The sequence below is a fragment of the Photinus pyralis genome, unplaced genomic scaffold (assembly GCF_008802855.1).
Source record: "Photinus pyralis isolate 1611_PpyrPB1 unplaced genomic scaffold, Ppyr1.3 Ppyr1.4_LG7, whole genome shotgun sequence".
NCBI lineage: Eukaryota > Metazoa > Arthropoda > Insecta > Coleoptera > Lampyridae > Photinus > Photinus pyralis.
In genome coordinates, this window is record NW_022170738.1 from 33389742 (window position 1) to 33409527 (window position 19786).

General features: G+C 37.0%; 1 long non-coding RNA gene across 1 annotated transcript; it reads right to left on the reverse strand.

Annotated features, from left to right (window-relative positions):
* Positions 1–11370: 11370 nt before the first annotated feature.
* On the reverse strand, positions 11371–18406 carry LOC116177279. Its single transcript, XR_004146641.1, has 4 exons — positions 16423–18406; positions 15601–16370; positions 11499–11647; positions 11371–11451 (listed from the first exon to the last, which is right to left on the reverse strand). It is a non-coding gene; the product is annotated as an uncharacterized LOC116177279 (long non-coding RNA).
* Between the last annotated feature and the right edge of the window lie 1380 nt (positions 18407–19786).

The following is a 19786-nucleotide window of genomic DNA, read 5'->3' on the forward strand; positions in this document are numbered from 1 at the left end:
AGTTTCAAAATTTGGTTTTGCGCATGCGCAGTGCCAACTTTTTTATTTATGGAAGAATTTAAATGAAATGTGATACATATGCACTTGGAATAAAGAATCATCGAGCGCCAGTCTCAAAATTTTCTTTTGCGCATGCGCAGTGCCAACTTTTTTATCTATGGCACCATTTAAGTGAAATTTGATACTTAGGCGCTTGGAACAAAGGAAAATCTAAAAATGTTTTTAAATTTAGGTTTGCGCATGCGCAGTTCCAACTTTCTTATTTAGAAAAGCATTGAAATGAAATTCTTCTCATAAACTGAAATTGAAGTAACACGTCAAAAATGGATTGCCCATGTGCAACGCTATCTTTCATATTTGTGGCCGGATTTTTACGATTTTAATAGAAGTTGCATCTTACAATAATGGGAAATGAATGCAAGTGGAAATGCGCTTTATGTAAACGATAACTTTTTAACTTGTTATGTATGTATTTACTTTAGTTTAATTTTAAGTAAGGGAGGTTTCGGGGAAAGCTGGTCTGTCAACCCAACTCATGGTATGTCCGAAAGTGGAAAGTATGTACTTACATATATTATGCTATTGATGTGTAATACATCAGCTTTCGGAATAGTTACAGCTATGATCTTCTGGGAGGTGTATTGTGTTATTGATAAGACATTTTACCACGACTTTCCAAGGAGGAGACTCTTACAGATGGAAACATGAATGGACGGACGGACAAAACGCGAGTCTAGGGCATTTGACATTACAAGCACTTCTTGTAGTTTTGAATGTAGGTAAAGTAAGTAGGTATTTCAAGCGTGAAATTTCTTAGGAAAGTATACTTTGCAAAGACCGTAAACAAAAGTGGACCAAGATTTGTTCCTTGGGAACCACCGAGTAATTACAGATATCACGAACAGCGCGGGCACGCAAAGAATGAATACATCGTTCTCTTGCCCGAATTTTTCCAGATATTGTAACCAAAGAGCCTAGGTTCAAATTCGCGAATTGCGGTGCCACGAAACGGCGTTCTCACCGTTCTATTTTCGGAGGACATTCGCGCATTAAATTATTGCAGATGCCTCTCTTTCTCTCTGTAGAGCTAGAGAGACTAATTTATGTATAATTATAATTTCAAGATAATTCAAATTCAAACTAACAGAACTAATTACATTTGCATAGCAATGCGGCAATAAATTGTTACGAAAAGGGCGAGTTTTTAGTGGGTTTAGTTTGATATCGTGCGAAAGGCATAGCATGTCGGTCGCTGTTACCGAGGCTTTGCTGACCCGCGATATGCAAATGTCCACTAGGTTTTAACCCCTTGCGGTATTGATTAATAAACACAAATTTGCCCTGAAAAAAAAAACCGCTCATCGTATTCACTTTCAAGCTCCCACGATTCTGTCTCTAAGTAAGGCGTTAATTAACATAAATGTAATTTGGACGGGAGCCGAGGCAAAAGTGAATCGTCCGAGTGCCGTAAACGTCGAAATATCGCTCGGTCTATTAATAAAATCGAGCCATAACTTTATCCATCTAATTACGCGAAGTTAATGGGCCAAATCGGCTTTAATGTCCAGATAGGAATGCGAGGCAGCATCAGTCAGTACCTGAAGTTGAAAGTGGTAGCCAAACACCTCATTGCAATATTTTGTCTGAAAAGTGTTATTTTTGGCGCCGATCCAGAATGCCTCGATTAGTGGCGTCATGTCACCGAGCTAAGTATGGACGCCGCGACGACGACGCACACGGTGCAATCACCGCCACCGCCACACACTTCGAAATACCTTTCACTTTATGAGACACTTAATTAATGCCATTGCCTTTTGCCTATCGGATAACGTAATTGCCTGATTTTTGCCTCATCATCAGAAGATTCCTTCGTCCCCACTCGAGGATTCTTTTATTTTTGTACGCGAAGGCGCTAAAAATAAATGCTTTTGTGTACGGAATTAAACCGAGCAAGTGCACCAGAATTTTAAATACAATGGAGATGAAGCTACTTCATTTTCAGCCAAAAAATGTTTTATATTACTGTATACAGGGTGAGTTTTTCCAGTTTTTCCGATTTTTTTAATCACGAAAATCTGCTAAATTAGCAATAACCGGCTGGAGAGGTGCCCTTCTCTAATGGACACCAGTTCAAATGGCTCTTTGACAGTAATATAATCAAATCAAGTGAAAGAATACTGTAACTGCTCCGAAAGGTTCTTGAAAGCCTTTACTATCCTCTTAAAGGCTATTAAAGTTAGTAAATGACTGACCTAAGGGCCTAACTAAATGAAAGACGTAAAGCTCAAAAGCTTATCAAAAACCTTGACAGATTCTGAGTCTGTGAAAACAAAACGGTAAAAACCATAGAACAGGCAGAACGATTTTGAGAACTTTGGAATGCTTTTGGAGAATCTTTAAGATTATCGGTCACATACCCCTTGGAAAGGCTCCCCTCTGAAATACCTTTAAAGGTTCTTACTTCTTAGACAATATAAGCCTCGCAAAGGCTCGAAAGCTTTTAGAAAAATCTTATGAGGGTCTTCAACGGTTTTTGGCAGCGCCACATACGTGCATGCAACGATCGAGGCAACGCTGCCAGTGACAGTGACGTACTCCACCTCAGAAATGGGGTAGCGTGCATCGGCAGAAAAATTCAGTCGACTTCTGCGTGCCCATAACGAGTAAGTCTCTCCCTGGTCCTATATCGTTCACCAATAGCATAGGACCACAACACCTGTGTATCGATCACCCACAGCATAGGTGTCCCCCAAAGTCCTACCGTTCGCCATAGATCTCGCAAAGATTCTAAAACATTTAAAAGCCTCTTTAATTACTCATACAGACTCCTTTAGGGACAGGTGGTTAATTTCGCACCTAGGAAAAAAACAAAATTTCATCACGCAGGAGTTGTGCGCGTTTATGAGAGATCTTTTCAACGACACCACAATCGGAAAAAAACTGTAGAAGAAACTGAAAAATCACCACACGCTCGAAGATGGCGCCAAGATGTCGGATGTCGCCGACCCCACATCATGTAGCCCCGTCCCTAAAGCTGTTAATTACACAGCTCTGGTAGGTACATGTACACTCCTCGCCTTCCTACAATCGTTTTCCTTTTCTTCAGCCAGCCAGTCTGTCAAAATGAGGTTTAAGTACTGTAGTTTAAGATTATCTTTTACAAAAGAAATTGCAAAAATTCGCTAAAAAATGAAATAACTAAGTATATATAAATGAGGAATAGAAGATAAGTGCTATGTTGAGACGCTTAAATCAAGTCAGTGATTCTATTAAAGGTAGATCTCTTGGATCTATTGGAAAACTTTGGGAAAAAATATTACCAATGATCTTTTCACACCTGGACGATTACGAGAAGAAATTTTAAATGTTGCAAACAACTGGGATTTGTTAAAAATTCACCGCAGTGCTTCCGAACGATGAAAAACAGGATGTAGATCATTTCTCTAAAAGTACCGTTTGTGGTAGATGTCAACACTGGTGCTGTTATAATGCCTTATATCAAGAAACATATTGTAACGAAGATTCCAGCAAACCCGATAGACATAGAGGCGCCATCAAAGATTAGTCATCGGCGATCAAGAACGAAGGCAGATGTGACGCAATCTTTCCGAAAAAGATTACGTGTTTGTTAGAGAACATTCTAGAAGCGTTCGAGAATGTGGAACGTTTGGTATATAAGCAAATCGAATTGCGATTCAGTCAGTTCCAATTTCAACGCCGAAGTAATGAATAGTTCACGTTGTTATAAATTGTGTATATGCGAGTGATAAATAATATAATTACTGTTATAAAGTAATCCATTTCAAGACTGTTATAAATTTATTGTTAATTAATTGTGAATAAATAAATCACGTAATTAAATGTACGTTTCACTATCCTGCACTTGGTAATGCCTATGAGTGCTTGTTTACCTACATAAAAAAATTCTGAAAAAAGCTTTGAGTATTCTAAATTTGATTATTAACTAATTATATACTAATACATTTTGTTTCAGCGTTACGTGATTTGTTAAGCAATGCATTTTTTTAAATTATTGAAAATTGTTTCATGAAAGGCTGTTTTATTGCGTCGGGAAGGTGTTTTAACTAACCCTCCCCTCTCCTCCCCACTCCTGAGTGGGCCGATAGGTATATTTTACGGGCCGGTTTCCCATCCACCTCTGCTTAAAGCCTTGCAAAACCCCTTAAAGATCTTCTTAAAAATCTTATACGCCATGTAAACGCTCTAAAAGCATTTATATGAGTGTTTAAGGGCTTATGAAATCTCCCAAAAACTTTTCAAATCTGGCCCTTCAAAGACTGTTAAACTCTATTATCTCCATCTCTATTATCATTTAACATTTTAAAGGCTCCCGAAACCTCTTAAAAGATCCGCTGTCAAAGAACTTTAAAGGTTCTTAAACTCTATAAGGCTCATAAATATTCTAAAGCATTTAAAAGAGGATTCTTTAAGGGTTTTAAAGGCTTTTGAATGTATGCTTAATTTTAAAGGCTAACTGTATGTTATAAGCTTATAACGGTTCTAAAAGTCTTTCCTATATTCTAAGGTTCTAAAGATCCTCCCCTATAACCTATAAGGTTAAAGGCAAAGTTCTTAAATATATTTAAAGACTTTAAAGCTGGGCGTTTAACAGGTTCTTAAACGCTAAATATCTAGTAATGTCTCTAAAAACCTCTCTTAGATTTTTTAAATTGCTTAAAGGCTAATGAAACGTCTTAAACGCTCAGCTTTTAGAGACCGTTATGAGCTCTTAAATGGTGTAAAGCATTTCGAAGGGTCCTTGTAGACTCATCACAGTCCCTTTAGAAGGTTAAAGGGTGTTCAAGGCTGAACTATAAAGGATTCTTACAGACTAAATGTCTACTAAAGGGTTTAAAGGTTTTTAAAGGCGTTTGAAAATTTTTGGAAATGACTAAAAACCACCTTTTTAAGGAATAATTTTCAAGCCCAGCCCTTCTATCAATCTATTCACAGGGAAGCTCAACCAGGCAGCACTTAGGCACAACAAAGGCCCATTGTGTCTACTCCATTTCTTTCGCAAGTAGGTTCCGAGCCCGTTCCTCTCAATAAAGCCTAACCCCGGTTTCAGATAGCTGTCGTCAAGGAGCTGATGTCTGTCTCTAGACAGGTGCTCGGTAGTTTCATCTGCCTCTCCACAAAACCTGCACGTGGACTCCTCCACAAGTGCAATGTGCAGGTGCAAGGGCGCCGTATGGACACCTAATCTGGTTTCTATTCAGTTTTAGAAGTTTAGAAGACCCAGATTTGCCAAAGGGTCCTGGACTGTCTTGAGCCCCGTTGCTTGTTGCCACTGAGCCTTGAATTGACTGGTCACCCAATCTTTTATCCTGACCTGAAGAACGGAGGGAGCAATTCCTCACGCCACCACTGACTTCACGAGCCAGCTCGTCGCTCCCTATCCCTCCAGATCAAGCTTACCCTGTTAGACTCACCTAATCTATCTAGAGTTCGGCTAAAGTATTTAGTAGGATCCTTGAAGACTCATAGCAGCCCCTTTCGAATTTTAAAAGGTGATCAAGGCTGAGCTGATGAAGGTTTCTAAAAGATGTCTACCAAAGTCTCATAGAGGCTTATGAATACTTTTAAAACTCGACCCTTAAATGTTTCTGAAGATTAATGACTCTTGGGACTTTTAAAAGTTCAGGCCTCATTGAGTTCTACTTCATGCCTCTTGCACTCATTTATTTCGGTTTCTCCACTCCTTTTTGACCTTCTTTGCTTTAGGTAGGTATCCGAAAAATAAGGCATCCAAAGGTATCGGTTGTAGAAAGTATACTACACGAGAAATTCCGTGACTTCTGTGACCCGAATAAAATTCTTGAATAGTAGTCAGGAAAGCACAATGGTTTTTCTGGTAGTGAAATTGGCATAAGAGAATATAATGCCAAAGAACATCCGCTTGTTTCTGTGACGCTAATACAATTCCTGCAAAATAAAATTGGGTCAGAGAACAATAAGGATTGAGAAGGTGTCTATTAAGGAGCTGCCCGGGTCACCGTGATCTTGGTACCGCAATTTTTGGAGATGAATTCGTATTAAGAGAACATCGTGGTATGAAGGTACCTAGTCTGTAATTTATTCTTGGAAATGGTTTATAAAGCCCTGATCGGTGGCGGGATGATTGTTTCTCGCAGCGTGGGGTAAAAAGACATTCCGCTGTGTGATTCTACTGATAATTGTGGTGTGATTCCCATCAGCTACCAATGTTCCACCACAAATAAAACAATGATTGAAAGTGAGAAGATTTTTGCGTTCCTGTGATCCTAATACAATTTCGGCAAAATAAATTTGTACCAGAAAAGTATAAGGGATGAGAATGTGCATCTGTTAGGATCATACGTGACAAATTTTTTGTATTCCTGTGGCGCTAAATATAATTGTTGAAAAATGATTTTGTACCAGGAAAACAACAAAAAATATATGTGCATGCGTTTCCAAGATATTAATAGAATAATTATTGAAAGTATGGCATAAGAAAATGTTTGTATTTTTGTGACCCTAATACAATTATTGAAAAATTGTTTTGTTTTGTATCAGGAAAACACAATATGGCGTCAATATAATTCCCGAAAAATGGTTTTATATCAAAACAAGATTAAAATACGTTCTTCCATTTCTAAGATGGCAATGGCATAATATTGAACGTGAAATTTGGATAAGAGAAAATAAAGAACATCCCCGTATGCCTGTGATCCTAAGACAAATCCTACCAGTCAGTAGTTTTGGTGCAATCCCAAATGAGCAGTTTACCTTTCTTCCAAGGAATCAAGATCCTCATCAAGATGGTTAAAAGTTTAGAATGCAGCCCACAATTAATTTGCTGGTTGCTCAAGAAGGCGGGGAAGGCTACATGGGCATTTTTTCTTATGCCGAGCCTACCGTTGCGGATTGGGAGAAAAGAGATCGTCAATTGTAATTCTGTAAAGCTACAGTTCATGAAAATCTTGATCTATGATTGAGAACAAGTTCATTGTGGTTCCATAGAGGAGTAGATAAGTCAATTTTGGGACGAGTAAGCAGTTCTTTAGGAGGTGGTAAGCCACGTGACAGTTCACATCTTTCAATCTGTTGATGAGAAGTTGGATAGCAGCCTGCCTCTTAAGCAGGATAGCTTCATCAGGTCTGCCAGCACACTCTCCGGTGGACCTGCTATGGTTTCGTCATTCAGGTACCGGAGATTGAGATCCAAAATCAGGTCCTGGATCATTGGGTGGATGATAAGAGGTCCGCATGGATCACCTCGCTAAGCTCCGACTTGAGAAGGTATGATCTCCGTTCCGAAGAAAGGGGAAGAAGGGGTTGCATAACGTTGGTACAGGAAGCAGATGGAGCTTACAATTTCAAGAGGTTCTGTGATCCTGCGACCACAATTTCTGGAAAATACATTTGTATGAAGAAAACATCATACTTGAGATAGTGAGCACTTCCTTGTATTTTTGAGACCCTAATACATTTCTAGAAAAATATCATTTTTAATGGTCACTCTTCACCTCCAATTCTGTGATCCTGATACTACCACCGATCCCAATACAACCATCGTTGACGTAATGTCATAATAAGATATAACCAATCAACATTAGACTTTCCAGTGCTTCTGTGGTCTTAGTTAAATTTGTATCAGAACAACATAAAACGTGACAGTCAATAATTTTAAGCCTCCTGGTACCTCAATTGATCTTGATACTACTAAGGGTATAAATGCAAACGTAATAAATAACGAAGAAAATACCTTACGTTTCTATGATCTTGCTTTGTACAGTGTGTAAATTGAACTAGGCTCTCCCCAGTAACCTTGGCAGATTTGGCGATATGGTCATAAAATTTGTATATGAGTAAAAATACCTTTGAATACTCTAAACAGTATTTTCCTATCACTTTCGACCTAACAGGAAGTTAGTGACCAAACAGTTGTAAATGGGACACTCCTTATATTATTACATTTTTGGATCCTACAGACAATGTTATACTTGGTACGTTGTTCTCGATAATGTAGGTATACGAGGTTGATCAGAAAAATAATTAATAATTAATCATTTTTGCTAATATAATAGAACTAGTTTACTCTTTTATTCAACCGCAGATCACCAGTCATTTGAAATACATGTACAACGGGCTTCTGAATAAAAATAAAGTAACTTTGATAATTTCGTAATTTCGTTTAAAATCGGACAAAATTAGGCCAAATCGATTTTTGAATCAATGAGGAACGATTCTGATCCATTCATAGCCAACTACTGCAAAAAATAAAATTAAAAAATTTTTTCCACCAACCTCGTATAAATTACTGAAAACAATATATCAGGTCTGTAATATCTCCAAATGTCAAAATATGTATATTTTTTAAGGGTGGGCAATCTCCAAAAAATATACATATACAGGGTGGTGACTTGCGTCACGCATCATAGGGATTTCAATGTAAAATTTATAACATGCGATTATCGGCTCCCCAAATTATCTTAGAGCAAAAATGTATTAAGGTTTTTTGTAGAAAAAAATTTTTTACGTCAATTATTAGTTTTCAATTTTTTATATAATAAAGACGGAAAATTGGAAAAATAAAACCCGCATCTTTTTCAATAATCTGCGATGCCATGGAATTTTCTAAAACAAAAAGATATCCAGTTATCAATTAGCAGCAGTTCGAAATGGATTTTATGATCGACTTGGTTACTGTATTGCAGTTAATGGTGACTTATTCGAACATTTATTGTAAATTGTTATATTAGGAAACCGTTTTTAGTAATTTGCTCTTTCTTTATGTTAAATTCGCTGTTCTAAATATAATACTTTTTGATAGAATTTGATTTGTTTTATAGCAGACATTCCATGGCATGACGGATATTGGCGTAGTTTTTGTATTATAAAATTCCATGGCATCACAGATTATTGAAAAAGAGGCGGGTTTTATTTTTCCAACTTTCCGTCTTTATTATGTAAAAAATTGAAAACTAATACGGTTGATTGACGTAAAAAATTTTTTCCTACAAAAAACCTTAATACACTTTTGCTCTAAAATAATTTGAGGAGCCAATAATGGCATGTTATAAATTTTACATTGAAATCCCTATGATGCGTGACGCAAGTCACCACCCTGTATATACATATATAATTGAATTCACTTCCGGTTTATGCCTATATGTATATTTTTTAAGGGTGGGCAATCTCCAAAAAATATACATATAGGCATAAACCGGAAGTGAATTCAATTCGTTTCGAAAAATTCCCCTTATGTGATGGTTTTGTCCGTCCGTCTGTTCCCCTTTGTACTCTTCTGTCATGGTCGTCATTGAGTCTTGCACCGAAACAAGAGAATATCAAGTACCCGATTGCCCTATTTAGGCATAAACCGGAAGTGAATTCAATTCGTTTTTAAGGGAATTTTTCGAAAGAAAAAATCCCCTTATGCGATGGTTTTGTCCGTCTGTCTGTTCCCCGTCTAACTCGAGAACGAAAAGAGACAAAGATGTCATACCTTCGCCAATCGATTTCTACGAGTTCAAGGATCATAGCTATTGAATATGAGCCGGATCAAAAGTCTGGTTTCCCAATACGAGCCGAGTGGCAAAAAAATTCCCCTACTGAAAATCGTATGCGATTCTTCGTATCTTCTTACTCTTAATATCGCCCATGAAAATGTTATATTCATACCGGCAATTTTGCTAAAGGAGCGAGTCCAATTTGGTACACATGGTAAAGCTAGTGAAAGTTTCATGAATTTTCGAGTGAGGCTTATATTATATTTTTCAAAGTAAAACACATCTAGTTTTGTGCTCATCCATGTGGGGAATGAGATCTCACCAGTATAATTATCACATGCTAGGTATAACATGAACAAAATCGTCATGTATGCACCTGTTTCATTGAGAAAGCCTCCAAATACACTACTTGATCCTCGAAACCTAATTTTCGTACTCTGCTGTCATGGTCGTCATTGAGTCTTGCGCTGAAATAAGGAATATCAAGTGCCCAACAGTGACTCAAGAGCTTCAAAATGCATATCTGGAGGAATGAAGCGAACAGGTGTTCATACCACAAGATTGCGGACTCCTAAACATGAGGGATCTCCACCACATTTGGTATTTGTGGATCTCTGGAGTAACGCAGGTGTTCCAACACCCATCAACTTGCTTTGTTTGGGTGACCAAACAAAACAGAAACCTCTCTCAAAAAAATTCACGGTGGCCATTGCCCAAAACACACGATTAGTAATCGTCGCTTTATTTGTGTACCATTATGAATCCGTGAATCACCGAATCCTACATTATGTTATTTTTTTTTCTTGCGTACGTATCTTAGCGCACGTTTATTTATACATAAAATTCAAAAATAAATGGGAAAACCTGTGAATGACAGTTATTAGTAATGCACGCTCATACAATAGTGCAACTTTTTGGCTCAAATAAATCGTCTGTTTTACACGTAAAATTACTTAATCATTTGAATAAATGCGTGTGAGATTGTACAATTAGAATAGATCGTGTCATGGGAACCCATTCTAGTCCCAACAAAATCGCAAAAGTTCGCAATTATGCCGAAGCATTTAGACTCGTTTATTTTTGAGGTGCGCTCCGAAAATCTTAGGGAATTTTATAGTCAAAGCCATATAAACAAAGCGGCTTTTGGGGTCGATTATAAATTGATAGGTTATACCAAAAGCCGACTAAAAGCAGACGATTTTCGGATACATTTAACAATGTTAATGTTTACTAAACAGAGCCGTTTATTTTAAAACCCACGAAATTACAGCACTTTCCTCTAATGTAATCTTTAGAGATTGAATAAACAAACTTTTATTATTTATAGTTACTTTCGCAATTAATTTCTATACTTATTCTGCTTCCAATACCTCTATGCGTAGGTGTCGGAAGATTCAAGTACAAGTAGATCGACCCTTCTATCTAGGAAAGGAACTGGGATCAGTTTTTAACATAATCAAACAGTTCTGCAGACTGCACAGAATTATTTTACATTGTTTATTGTTCCATAGTTGCCATCGCCATAACTTTCTTGTTGCATCACGATCACATAAAGGCAAATAGAGTTTAAATTTATTACCCCAACACCATTTCAGGTACAATGTTGCGAAGGTAATTTTGCAAATAAAGTAGTACCAACGTTACAGAATGACGAGCATTTCCTTTTAATGCAAATTTCATTTTAAAAACAGTAGGTAACACAAGATTCTTGCGTTTATGTTATCCTGATAAATCTCTGGTTGTATCAGGAGCACAAATCAGCTACTGTTGTGTGTACAAATGAAGCTTAAATAGGTATTTTTTGGACTGTATGAATGTAATTGCTTGCTATGCTTTTGTATATGAGCGACGTTGAAAGAATATTGACACTAATGGTTAGCGTGTTTATTGCTTAAAAATACAAATATAGTATTTGATTCTAAATCTTAGTTTGATGATCGATACGACACATGCACTAGAAATTGGAATAATTACGAAAAGAAAATGAGTGAAATGACTTACCTGTTAATGTTCGAAGTAGGTTCAATAAACAAACGAAGACGATGATGGCTGGCGTTGGTGACTTTTTTGTGGTAGCGATAATGAAGATTGTTGGTTGATTTAACGACAAAGGAGATAATTCAGCTTTGGCAGCGTTGTACAAATCAGTTCTACGAAAATGGCATTATGCGTTTTAACAGACACGCTCATTATTGATGGTTGTGCGACGACATCTTGTATTCTTCTTCGATTGTTGTTCGACGAATGCGCATATGTAGACTTCATTCTCACTTCGGCGCCGCACATAACAAGTGGGAATATATACAGAGACAGGCGTAATAGTTATATAAAAGATAAATTCATTGAAGGAACGAATTTTAGTGTGGGCAAGCAATAATTACAGAAACGCAAAATTAGTGAAATTTATTGACATATACCTTCTCAACTGTTGTGCTCCATGCAAGAGAACAAATCTTTAATTGTAGTCTCATTTTCAAACCTCAATTTTGCTGTACTTCAATAGTTTCCATGAATTAATTAATAAACACCTCCCGCACCGTGTATAAAGGGAAACATTCTTTAAAAAAAAAGATACATACATTTTCACCAAAACCGTTATCCCATTAGATAGCTCCTCAGTCCTTCACCCTTCCTATTTCATCATGGAAGAGACTTATCAGTTCCCTTCACTTCACCGTTTTGTTTTTTACCAAACTATGTCGGGTAGGTGCCAAAAATCTGACTATTGTTACAAGTACACTATCTACCCCCAGTTTTACGTTTGCTCTTCGCCTAGATCTTTAAATTTCTTTTGCCGTTCACTTCCCCATCATCACGATTTAAAAAAGAGCGGGTTTAACCCTCACGAACAGGCGCTAAATGAATGCCAATTTTTTAATTAACTTAATTTAAACTTAATTTAACTTAATTTTAAATTATGACGTATCGATGATTATGATGACTTATAGACTAGGTAGAAACCAATTTCGAAAGAAAATTAAAAGGGCTGTAACTTTTGAACTAGTAGCCCAATCTTGGAACTGTTTGAAATTATGGATTCAACACGCCACATTCTATAAGAAAATCTTTTTTCCCGGTCGATCTGAGACAATTTTTTTTTCGGGGCTCAAAAAAAGGCAGTGTATAACCTTCCTTTTTTACCAAAAATCGACTAACCAAAATTTCTCGGGAAAACACTTTTTCTTATTAATTTGGGTGCGTAGAATCCAAATCAATTCGTACTTTTTCGATCAGACTTCTCATTCAAAAGTTATAGACTAGAAACCAATTTCGAAAAAAAATTCAAAGGGCTGTAACTTTTGAACTAGTAGCCCAATCTTGAAACTGTTTGAAATTATGGATTCTACAGGCCACATTCTATAAGAAAATTTTTTTTCCAGGTCGATATGAGACAATTTTTTTTTCGGGCCTCAAAAAAAGACAGTGTATAACCTTCCTTTTTTACCAAAAATCGACTACACCAAAATTTCTCGGGAAAACACTTTCTCTTATTAATTTTGGGGCGTAGAATCCAAAACAATTCGTACTATCAGACTTCTCAATCAAAAGTTATAACTGATGACGATCGAACAATTAAATTATTATTATTATTATTATTATTAAATTTGTACTAGAGACTAATTCCAACCTTCAAAATGGTATTAGAACTTGAACCCCTTTACTGGGAGTGTTCTAGCTCAAGAGTGCGTAACATTTCTAAGGGTTGAAGACCCGCTTGCATTAAATAAAATTAAATCTCTACGGCACTGGCAAAAATTTTACCGTGACAATTTTTATTTTACCTACGGCTAGCTCTATAATAAAAATGTTTTCTATGCCCCTTACCTTGCGGAAGTTTGCCCTTGATCTCCTCTGAAAACGTGCTCTGGTTTGATTGAACTCTAAAGCTTGCTTCCCACGGCCGGCAGTGATATCGCGCCACGCCAGCATGCGCCAACACTTCGTGGGAACAGTGCATCTCGAGGTGGTCCATGAAGATCCGTTATGGCGCGACCGATCCGTCGAAAGTCGGTCACTTCAAATGAGCGATGAAAATAAACACAAAAAATGTCTTGTGATCACTGAAATTAAATGTAAAATTTCCGATCAATGAAGCACAATAACCAAAATCCTTTGTTTGGATTCGATTCTCACACAAAAACCGAAAAACGGTTTCATGCAAGTAAGTTATACGGGTCGATTCCTTTAGGAATATTAAAATTCGAATAAAATTACTTATGCAAATTCCTGTTGTATACAAATCAAAAAACAACTTACAGTTATTTACGTGGGTAATATTCCCTGATCTCTCCTTGGAGAATGCCGCTTCCTTTAGAAAAATGTAAATAGATCACTGCTTTCTACACCGTCCCGGTAACGTTCTCTGCGTGCTGAATAACAAATTTGACAGTTCGGATGAATCGCGAATCCCAGCAAGCCGACTACAAATTCTCGAAACTAAAACTCGAGATCGCACAGAAATAAAATGCCAAGATTCCGCTGTGTTGAGATTAATTTGATCCAATTTATTAACTAGGTTTTGTTGCGGGCAAATGCATCAATTAATTGTCTTTAAATTCTCTGCTTTCACGCACCTAACCTCTCGCGAAATTAACTACAAAATAATCGCAATTTTGCGAAAATAAAAGCTAACCCTTTGAAAATCTAACCTCATCTGCCGAAAACCCCCTTACAATCTCGAAAATGCACACCTTTATCGAAAATGCAAACGTTGTTATCGCTTTTATTTCCAAACATACTTTCGTGCACGTTCGCTATTAAGCGGTATATGTGTAAATTTTCCTATATTCATCAAAATACAAATTCAATTTTTGAAACGGAAAAGCGGCCACCCGTTACAAGTGACTGAATGAATCCCAATTTTAGGTAGCACTAGAAACCAACCCCCATCTTCAAAAAAAAACAATGGAACATAAACCCTTTTCGAGTGCACGGGTTAAATTAATTTACATACACCTCCAGAGCTAATTTAACCCTCAAGGACAGGCATTAAATGACTAGCAATGACTAGAGACCCACTGCAGTCTTTGAAAAAGCAACCCTATTAGATTGCAGGTTTTTAATTTAATTTACTTACACCGCAAGGGATAATTTAGCCCTCTAAATGAATACGAATTTTTTAGGTAGCACTAGAGACCGATTCCATCTTGCAATGAACCCTTTTCGAGTGCAGATGTGGAATTAATTTACTTACACTTCGAAAGCTAATTGAATCCTCAATGACAAGCGCTAAATGAATACCAATTTTTTAGGTAGCCATCACCTCCCGGTACCCACCTTGTACCTATGTGGGGGGGTTGGTGGCGGTTAGGGGGTTGGTCCTGTGAATTATCGTTTTCCCGAGAAATTTTGGTGCAGTCGATTTTTGGTAAAAAAGGAAGGTTGTACACTGCCTTTTTTTGAGCCACGAAAAAAAATTGTCTCAGATCGACCGGGAAAAAAGATTTTCTTATAGAATGTGGCCTGTAGAATCCATAATTTCAAACAGTTCCAAGATTGGGCTACTAGTTCAAAAGTTACAGGCCCTTTGAATTTTCTTTCGAAATTGGTTTCTAGTCTATAACTTTTGATTGAGAAGTCTGATCGAAAAAGTACGAATTGTTTTGGATTCTACGTCCCAAGACACAGGGTTAATGCGGAAATGGGATGCTCACTGGCAAAGCTGTTAGTGGCATTAGACCTTGACAAGGATGTAACCATGATCAAAATTCATATGTCCGCACTGGCCATAAGTCGCATAAGGGCATACTTTTTTATAGTATTCCCATTGCCCTGGTCGAAAATTGAAGTCACATTACAATGGATTAATTTCTAACAATTTGAACAGGAAAATTTACCATGAGAACTCTTATCTAGGTCGTAACTTGGGCTCTATTAAACACACAATACATCATTTACAGATAAAACAAAATTTACTCGACAAAGGCAATAAATCAAGCTGAAAGAAAAGTAGGGCTCAAAGTACCAATAGCAGGCAACAAGCGATCGATTGAAACAATTAATTAAAGAATCTTAATTACATTGAAGTGTTAGTAATACAAAATATCAGGTCGCAACTGCTATTTTCATTAAATAACTCACAAAGACAAAAACCAACACTTACATTTCGATTTAGACGACATTCATTGTAATTTCAGATGTCATATTGGGCGTTTATGGTGGGAAAACTGCCTTTTACTAATACTTGAAGATCTTAAGGAAAAGTATCGCATAAACGATAACTGGTCGATAAACACAACACTCTGACTAACCCCTTCGTAAACGTCACTTCTTTAATTGGACTTAAATTTTCACTTTAAACGGAGCACAGCGGTCTGAAATGTCCAAAAAGTTGGCGAAAACTAAAAAAAAAAGATATTATCGGACAAGAATTAATTGGTCTGGCGATAAACAATGCCACGTGCGAGATAAGCAACACAGGTGGTTATCAGTTCGGGTGACGTTGATGGAATTTCGAGAATCGTCGGGAATATATTAGTGGAAGTGGGTTTTCTTTTAAATAGCTGGAATTAATTGTAAACGAGGCTCTACCGATTTATTTTGAAAGAGCGTAAAGTCTGTGAGCTGTGTACCAGTAGTTTAGCTGGTTATGTATTTTTTTAAAGAAGAAAAACTTAGTAATAAAGTAATGTGGCAACAAGGCAGCACAGACACAAACAAGAGGGGTGAATTGCTAATTGAGTATATCAATCCAACCCTTGATTCAATCTAACTAATAGCGAACACGAACAGGAAGGACCAAAATTTTTCAGGAAAGGACAAATACGAGAAATCCATCCCCGTTACTTCGACGACGTGGGGTTCGAACCCTTTAGAGCTCCTGGTGGAGACGGTATATTTCCAGCACTCTTCCAAAGGGTTGTTGGGCACATACTGTAAATTATATTTAAGCTCTACACAGCCAGCTTCTGTTTAGCTTACATACCCAGAGGTGGCAGGAGGTAAATGTGGTGTTCATACCAATTACCAAAAGGGTCAGCCTTAGTTTGTTCTTGTTGAAGGGGATGGAACCAGTTCCTGAAAATATCCGATTCACCCCCAAAACAACACGCCTATAAAAAAAAATCGACAATCACGGCCCTACAAATTTACCTATCTACCTACCCTCACACACATCAAATAATACAATAGCCACCACCTCTCTCAATAAACTTTAGCAACCCACAATGACCTACAGTCAACAGGTGAACAAGTTGCCTGGGCCTGGACATAACCCTTCCAAAATTTTCGGCCTGCATATAATTTACCTACAAACGGCATTGCCCTCCGAAAAATCTATTGTTAGAAATAGGCTAAGCGATGCGTTTATATATTTTGTTAATTCGCGCCTTCGTTTATGGCGTCACAACAAACGCTTTATATTTTTAGAAATTTAAAATTGTTGAATATGCAAAATAGTTTTGTGCGTTTACGAAGAATTTAGGAATTTCGAGCCCCACCAGAATTAGAATATTTCTGTCAAAGATGGACGAAAATAAATTTGTAAAATTCGTTGTTCCTGCGACGCCCAGGTTATATAAATAAAAGGCTCCCATAGAAAATATTTCGAGTACAATGTACCTATTTGCTTTCGTATTTTCGTTAGGTATACAATTTGAGATGTTTATCTTGCGATTAGATACTTCACTTTGACTGATAACACCACACCATCCTGTTATCGCTATTTATTTTCGGTAGTGAATTTGGTAGGTTTCCACTTCAGAAGACCATCATCGCCTCCTAGACCGGGAGATAAAGCTGTGGTTGAAAAATAATCCGTTTAGGATGCGGAATCGGCGGTTGTAAACAGAAAAAAAAAACAGGAAACTTATTTTCGGATTTTAATAAGGATATAAATTAACTCAAAAAAAGTCTCCTTATACCCACGCGAAACGACTCGCTCACCGCTCTTTTGTGCGTCTTGCCAGAATTTCCGCATTTTGAGAATAAAGACCTTTTTCCACCTGAATACGGGAGACTATTTTTAATGCGAAAAAATGGGCGGGTCGTATCAATAGACCGTAAAACAAACACTTATGTAATTAATATAGTGGAACGCGGAACGCCGCCTCCTATACCAGAAATTCCGTTTTTTTTTAATAAACATTTTTAACTAAACTAGCTGCTATTAGTGCACTATTATGTCGTTAACACTTAATTATGGCGTTGGCATACTTTTACTTTAATTACAATCTCATTACTGTCTGAAACGTCCAGCACCTTCCGATCAGATAACTTTTATTTAACGCGAAGGGGGGTCTCGCAGGGCTTTAGACCTGGACCTCAATTCTTTCGGGTGATGTGTTTATATGTAGTCACGTTACTTGGTACGACACTGTACGCTATCATACGTAATAATTTCCTACATTATTACCTATACGATATAAAATCTGTTTCAGTGGTTCATGGTCATGATATTTTATATTTGCTCAATTATAATTGCACAACGTGTTCTCGTTTGATTAATTGAACTATTATTGCAACTTGAGAATGGAAAGGGTTTTACATGATTGACGTATAAGAACAGTTTCACTTCCGCAAACAAACTTTGGAGGTGGCAAAATTTGAAAACTTGGATTGTGAACCCGAAAACGACGATGCTCCGTCCACCATTTCAGATTTCAATTAGATTCACTATTTCCTCACACATAGAGGTCACATTTTAAAACGACGTTCTTGGATATTTAAAAGGTTTGGAAATACTTACTTTTCTTTTAACTAGATATCACTTGTTTCACTTTCTTGACGTACGTTCTCTTCTCATATGCTTCTCCAATTTCCCCCCAAGCCCTTAAAAATTCTTCTCAAGTTCCGTTCTAGTTCTTCTGAAGATTTCCCCAAATTCTCTTCACATTTCGCTCAATCTTCTTAGCTCTGAAATTCGATTCATGTTCCCATCAATCAATTTCTTCTCTTAGCCTCAGTTCATCTAAAGTTTGTTTCAAAAACTCTCTTCAATGTGCATTGCTCCTTCACATGGTACCCATCAGGGTTGAGTGATTTTTATAAAAATAAATCAAATATAAGACCAAACAATTTGTGCATCAATCAATTTTACACATTCTTGATACCAGAATATTTTTAGAGAAATTTGTATCAGAAGAAGCCTAACCATAAATTGTACCTCTTATGGCGTGCTTGAAAAGGTATCAGGAGAACATATGTCAGAATCAATCAATGTTTACACCTTGATACAAAAATTGTTTGAAGGGAGATTTGTATCAGGAGAACAAAATACATGAAAATGTGCCCATCAATTAATATCGCAGCATGCCATCCTGATACACGATTTTTTTTAATGAGAAATTTGTATCAAAAGAACATAAAACCTCTTCATAAATTTTACACGAGTTTCTGTAATCCTAATACAAGAATGTGTAAGTGAATTTGCACCAGGAGTTAAACGTATCAGCCTGTAACACAATACATGAAAAGGTGGCCATCAATACATTTTACAGCTTGCGTTTCTGTGGTCCTGATACAAGATTGTTGTAAGAGATATTTGTATCAAGATAATACACAAATCTGTTCATAAATTTTATGCCTCCTTCCATTTCTATAGCATCGAAATTTGTATCAAACGAATATAAAAAGTGTCTTCCAATAAATTTTGCCGTTCGTTGTCTGATTTGGAAATAGATCTGTATCAGGAGAACATAATACTGAAGACGTATCTATCAACAGCGTACGTCTCTGTGATCTCGTTGCGCGATTGTTCAAGAGACATTTGTACCAAGAGACCAAAAACGAAAGAATCGCTCTGTTCATAAATTTTACAAGAGGTTCTGTAACCCTGATACAAGAATGTGTAGTGAAATTTGTATCAGGGAATATAAAACGCGCCGGTCAATTTTCTGGCGTTTTTGAAAACCCGTTTGTATCACAGGAACATTATTATAGTAAGGTAATCCTCATACAAGAAACGCTTGACGAGATGTTTGGATCAGGAGAACAGAATACGTGAAAAGGTGTCAGTGTCCATCAATGAATTAATATAAAAAATAAGGGCCTCTTTTGCCAATAAATACGCGAGGTGTTGTGGATATTTACACTTTGCCTTTCTGTAATCCTGATAAAAGAATGTATACAAGTGAAATTTGTATCAGGAGACCAAAAGAGAAAAAAGATATGCTCATCAATAACTATCCCAGCATATACGATTGTTTACACGAAATGTGTATCAAGATAACATAAAACGCAAGATTCTGTTCCTAAATTTTACACGAGTTTCTGTAATCCTAATACAAGAATGTGTAAGTGAATTTGCACCATTAGTAACACGTATCAGTCTGTAAGCCAATACCCCACTC